The following is a 6,000-nucleotide window of genomic DNA, read 5'->3' as shown; positions in this document are numbered from 1 at the left end:
TGGGTTTATCAATTTTATGTGTCTTTTCAAAGAACCAGGTCTCACTTTCATTGATCTTTTCCATTTGGGGGGGGGTCTTTTTTCATTTATTTCCACTCTAATCTGTATTATTTCCTTCCCTGTATTAACTTTGAGCTCTGTTTGTTCTTTTTTCTAGCTCCTTTAGGTGTAAGGTTAGATTGTTTCTTTGAGATGTTTCTTGTCTTTTTGGTGAGCCTGTATTGCTATGAACTGCTTTTGCTATGTCTAATAGATTTTGGACTGTTATGTTTCCATTTTCATTTGTCTCAAGGTATTTTTTTTTTTTAAGATTTTATTTATTTATTTGACAGAGTGAGACACAGCGAGAGAGGGAACACAAGCAGGGGGAGTGGGAGAGGGAGAAACAGGCTTCCCGCCGAGCAGGGAGCCTGATGCGGGGCTCGATCCCAGGACCCTGGGATCATGACCTGAGCCGAAGGCAGACGCTTAACAACTGAGCCACCCAGGCGCCCCAAGTTATTTTTTTTTTAATTTCCTCTTTGGTTTTCTTTTTATTGGCCCTTTGGTTTTTATTTTTATTTTTATTATTTTTTTTTTTTTTGAGAGAGAGAGCGGGGAAGGTGTGGGGGGAGGCGGGAGAGAGAATCTTAAGCAGACTCCAAGCCCAGCCTGGTGTGGGGCTCCATCTCACAATTCTGAGATCATGACCTGAGCTGAAATGAAGAGTTGGATGCTTAACCGACTGAGCCACCCAGGTGCACTGGCCCTTTGGTTTTTTTAATAGCATGTTGGTTAGCCTCCATGTGTTTATATTTTTTCCAGTTTTCTCTTGAACTAATTTCATACCATTGTAGTTGGAAAAGGTGCTTGATATGATTTCAGTCTTCTTAAATTTATTGAAAGTTGTTTTGTGGCCTCACATGATCTATGTTGGAGAATGTTCCATATGCACTTGAAAAGAATGTATATTGTGCTGTTTGGGGTTGGAATGCTTTGTATATATCTGTTAAGCTCACCTGTTCTAATGTGTTAAGTCCAATATTTCTTTATTGATTTTCTGTCTGCATGATCTACTCATTGATGTAAGTGGGTTGTCAGAGTCCCCTACTATTATTGTATTATTGTCAATTTCTCCCTTTTTTAAAAAATTTTTTTATTGTTATGTTAATCCCCATACATTACATCATTAGTTTTAGATATAGTGTTCCATGATTCATTGTTTGTGCATAACACCCAGTGCTCCATGCAGAACGTGCCCTCCTCAATACCCATCACCAGGCTAACCCATTCTCCCACCCCCCTCCCCTCTAGAACCCTCAGTTTGTTTTTCAGAGTCCATCGTCTCTCATGGTTCTTCTCCCCCTCCGATTTCCCCCCCTTCATTCTTCCCCTCCTGCTACATTCTTCTTCTTCTTTTTTTCTTTCTTAACATATATTGCATTATTTGTTTCAGAGGTACAGATCTGAGATTCAACAATCTTGCACAATTCACAGCGCTTACCAGAGCACATACCCTCCCCAGTGTCCATCACCCAGTCACCCCATCCCTCCCACCCCACCCCCCACTCCAGCAACCCTCAATTTGTTTCCTGAGATTAAGAATTCCTCATATCAGTGAGGTCATATGATACATGTCTTTCTCTGTTTGACTTATTTCACTCAGGATAATACCCTCCAGTTCCATCCACGTCGTTGCAAATGGCAAGATCTCATTCAACTACTCTTTCTTTAATTATTTTTCACCATATGTTTTCTTAGTTCTGTCCTTCAGATTTGTTAGCTGGGTTGTAGGACTTTTTATATTGATCCCCTATGATTTTAACTTTTTCCCCCAAATCCTTGATTTCTTTCTTTTTTGTTGAACATTTTAAAAGATTTCCTTTATTTTATATTTCAATATTCTATTACATATAAAAATCTTTAGCAAGCATATTTTAAATTTACAGAATTCTTTCTTATTTTTGTATGTTCCTTTTTTATACGAAGCCTCTTTTGTTTTTGTTTACATGACCTTTAGTTCCTATTTATTGAGCATCTATCTAGATGTCCTACACTGATGTAAGACATCCCCAAACAGTCCTAGCACTGTGTTGTGAATTAAATAAAATAAGGTTCCTTGGACTGTCTGGTACTTGGTTTACATAGGACTTTCTCTCCCTGCTGTTTCTGAGTTAATCAGACGGGTTTACTGCCTTGGCTAAGATGGAGCCAGTCCTTCCATTTGTCACAACTCTGTGCTGTTAGACAAGTTGATAAACTGTCCAAGACAGTTTCAGACCAAGTCATATGTCAACAACTTCAGCCTTCTTTCCTTTCATGGGCTTGTGCTTCTTTTTTTTTTTTTTTTTTTTTTTTTAGGGTTAGGTTTTTGGGGGGCATAATTTACATTTAGCAAGATTCACCCTTTAAAGATATTTAGTTTGATGAGTTTTGATAAGTATATACAGTCTTGTTTCTACCATCATAATCAAGATAGAGAATAGTTTCATCGATCCAAAAATTTCCCTTGGCTTTGGATTTCTTTGAGTGTTAGTAAGCCTCAGTCCTATGGATTACTGTTATTGCTTTCCCCTGCTGCTATGTGGTTCTCCTTCTCTTACAAGTGTCTCTACTAACCAGCAGAACCAGTGGTCGGACTGTGAGCTTTGTGGGTCAGACACGCTGACAGAAAGGTCTTCCTTTAGGGCGTGTGAGTCTGGAGTGGGCAACCAGCATTTCTTCAGCTCAAATTCCATAGTATCTAGCTGTTTTGATGCAAGGGGATCAAGCAAGCAACATCAAGTTCACAGATCTTGATGTTGGTACCTCCGTGGTAGCCTTCTTGCGGTTGTGTTCTGGGTCTCAGCTTCCTTCATTCTGGTTTATCCAGTACTATGGTCCCTTCTTCTTCCTTGTTGGCCAAGAAATTTATCAAAATATATTTCTCACTGCTATTCTTCCCCCTATTCACAATGGTGTCATAACTCTATTCCAGCCGTATTTCTTTATGATACATGCTGTGTGAATTCCATGAGGGAGTAGAAGTAAACACATAGGCTTGGTGCTCCATTTTGAAGTGCAAGTCTTTGAAAGACCGATTCATAGGAATCTATGGTATATATGAGAGGTCAGCAAGGAGTCAAATTACTTGAATGTCTTCTCAGATGAAACATTTCAGGTACAAGAAATGTGATCTGTACCAGTGAACAGGCTTCATGACTCACATTACTGTTAGCATGTACTTTGGCTTGCAACATTAGTCATTCATTGATTTATCTTTAAGTAAAAGGAAATAAAATCCTAATTAAAAGAAAAATGAACAGACTCAGTTTTAAGAAGTACACCAAAGATGTTTAGGTATTGGCATCTTAGAGAAGTAGAGTTTAGTTTTAGCCGTACTATAAATATGGCCTTAGAGTAGGTTACTTCACCAGCCCACATAACATGTTTGTGATATAGATGGAAGCTACAATTTAATTTTTACTCATGTGGAACCTGAAACAGGGCAGCTTGATCTAGGTCACAAAGAAATTTAAAAGTGAGTCAAAACATTGTATTGAAATCTACTAGAGTGAATATAAAAATACAGGATCTGCAATGCCTCCCCTTGATTTCCACTACTTTTTTTAGGGGTGGGGGCCTTTAGAAAAAGGAGAGTTAATTTAAAAACAAAAACAAAGCTCATTCTAAACCATAGATTACCACTGAGCTATCTTTGATTTTTGGTCTTTTCTTTCTCTTCCTTAAAATTATAGGGATCGGAGAAGGGGAACGGTATTAAAAATGTTCTGTGTTTGAATTGCAGAGAAAGAATCTTCCTGCCAACAAATTTTTCTAGTGGATAGTCTGCAGTCTCCTCACCATGGGCTCATGCAGTTATAACATTCTGTCAATAAGGACTCTGTATTCAATGAGGAGGGAGTGGAAGAGAGGGAGGCCATCCCAGCTTTGAAACCTCTTGTGAGAGGTTGGTGCCCAGCATGTTCTGTAGAGGGGAAGGTGGTCAGGCCCTCCTGTTGATCACCTGTTTTTCTATGGGGCCTTAGTGCTCATCTCTTTCCTTGTCCTTCCCTGGAGTACCTGGACATATTAAAGGGCCATAGTAGGGCCCTAATGTGTTTGATATTTGAGACGGTGAGAAATCCAATGTTTACCTTGCAAAGCCCTATCAGAGATGCTATCCTACATGATAACTTTGCTCCTGATACGTAATTTTATGCAGGTCAATGACGTTTTGGGTAAAGCCCTCACCCCAGCAGTGGAATCTAACCCAGCTCTGTCATGACCGTCTGTCTGATGAGAACAGTCTGTTTACCCTTCACACGGGCTCAGTTTCTCACCTCTCAAGAGGGGATCGTCACATAGGCCAGTCTTACATGAAGTAACAGGTACACAGAGGTGCCTCAGTTTTGGAAAGCACAAAGCTCACTGCAAATGTCAGACTCTGTTATTGTGGCTTCCCTCTCCCCCTGCTCCAGTTCCATGCCTGGCCCTGCCCACAAAAACCAGCAGTCTTCTGTGACCTATGGTGGTACCGTGGGCACTCATGCATTGGGCTGGGTCCGCGCCTGCCAGTGGTCTCTCGGGTCAGTCTCCAGTTATGCCCTCCCTGCCTGCGGGGCTGGGCAGCTTTCCAGCAGCCAGCCTCTCTGCAATCAGGCTCTGCCTCACAATCTGCCTTCTTGTCACACACGGAGACCTTGTCAGGGCACAGTCGCCACCTCCCAGTCCTGGTTCACAAGATCTGGGGGCCAGCTCTGAGCTGGAGATGCGGAAAGACTGGGAGGTACTGAGTGAGTTTGTGTGTAAGCATGCAAGGGCGAGGCCAGGCTGAGCTCACGTGTAAAGAATTTGAAGAATGGGGTGTAGGGAGAAGACGTAGACCAGGCGTAGAACAGGCTGAGGCCAGGGGAAGGCTGTGTCCCAAGGGTGTGAAGGCAGCTAATGCTGCGTGAGTGAGGAGGAAGCAAGAGGACCAGGATGTGTGATCTGTGAACTTGATGTTGCTTGTTTCTTTTCAAGTCATTCCCACCCCTCCACCCCCCCTGCTGCTCCGGGGCCATGTGTGCACATTTCCCTCCATTGTGTCTCTTCCCCTCTGAGCTTAGCCCAGAGTGGGATGGAAGGAAATGCGAGGCTTCGGGAGGGGAGACAGAGAAAGATAGAGAGTTGCACCGCCCTCCAGCTGCCACAGCAGAAATGACGGCAAGAAGCCTGCTTTCTGTCTGGAAAAAGAAAGCTTTTTTTTTTTTTTTTAAGATTTTATTTATTTGACAGACAGAGACACAGCAAGAGAGGGAACACGAGCAGGGGCAGAGGGAGAGGGAGAAGAAGACTCCCCACTGAGCAGGGAGCCCAATGTGGGGCTCCATCTCAGGACCCTGGGATCATGACCTGAGCAGAAGGCAGACGCTTAACCATCTGGGAACAAGAAATCTTTGAAAAACATGCTGTTTGGGGGATTCTATTATTTGGGCTTTTTCCTGAAAGGAAAAAAATGGACAAAGAGAGAAGTTAAAAAAAAAAAAAGAAAAAGAAAAAGAAAGAAAGGCGTCCTTAAAAAAGGACGGGGCTTATTCATTAGTGAATTTTTATGGTGGTTAACATTTTCGCTTTTGTTAACTAAAGTTGTGTTGTGGGCAGCACATAAGCCCATCATCTCCCTTCCTGTTGCATGCCCATCTCATTCCCTGAGTGTCAGGCAATAGGACCAGCAGCCGCAAGACGGCCGATGGCCGGCGGGTCAAGGCAGGAGCGGTCCTTCACCAGCAGCCGGAAGCATTCCATCACCCTTTCTTCTGAGACCCAGTTCTCGAAGTCCCATTCACCAGGGAGCGGGTGAGCTAGAGGGCAGGGAAAGGCGAATACGTCCAAGTTAAGCTCGAAACTCTAGGCTTGGTAACCTGGAGCCCACAGGCTTGGAGTTGGCTCTGTTGCCCTCCTCTGGCAATGCCCACCTTCCAGGTGAGAAGTCACAGAGGTCCAGGGCTGAGTGGCTATCACAGAAAGGGACACATGTGAAATTCTGCTCTGAGAATC

This window comes from Halichoerus grypus, chromosome 2 (genome assembly GCF_964656455.1).
Source record: "Halichoerus grypus chromosome 2, mHalGry1.hap1.1, whole genome shotgun sequence".
In the NCBI taxonomy this organism is placed as follows: domain Eukaryota; kingdom Metazoa; phylum Chordata; class Mammalia; order Carnivora; family Phocidae; genus Halichoerus; species Halichoerus grypus.
The sequence above is the reverse complement of the archived record's forward strand: the minus strand, read 5'-3'. Positions refer to the sequence as shown.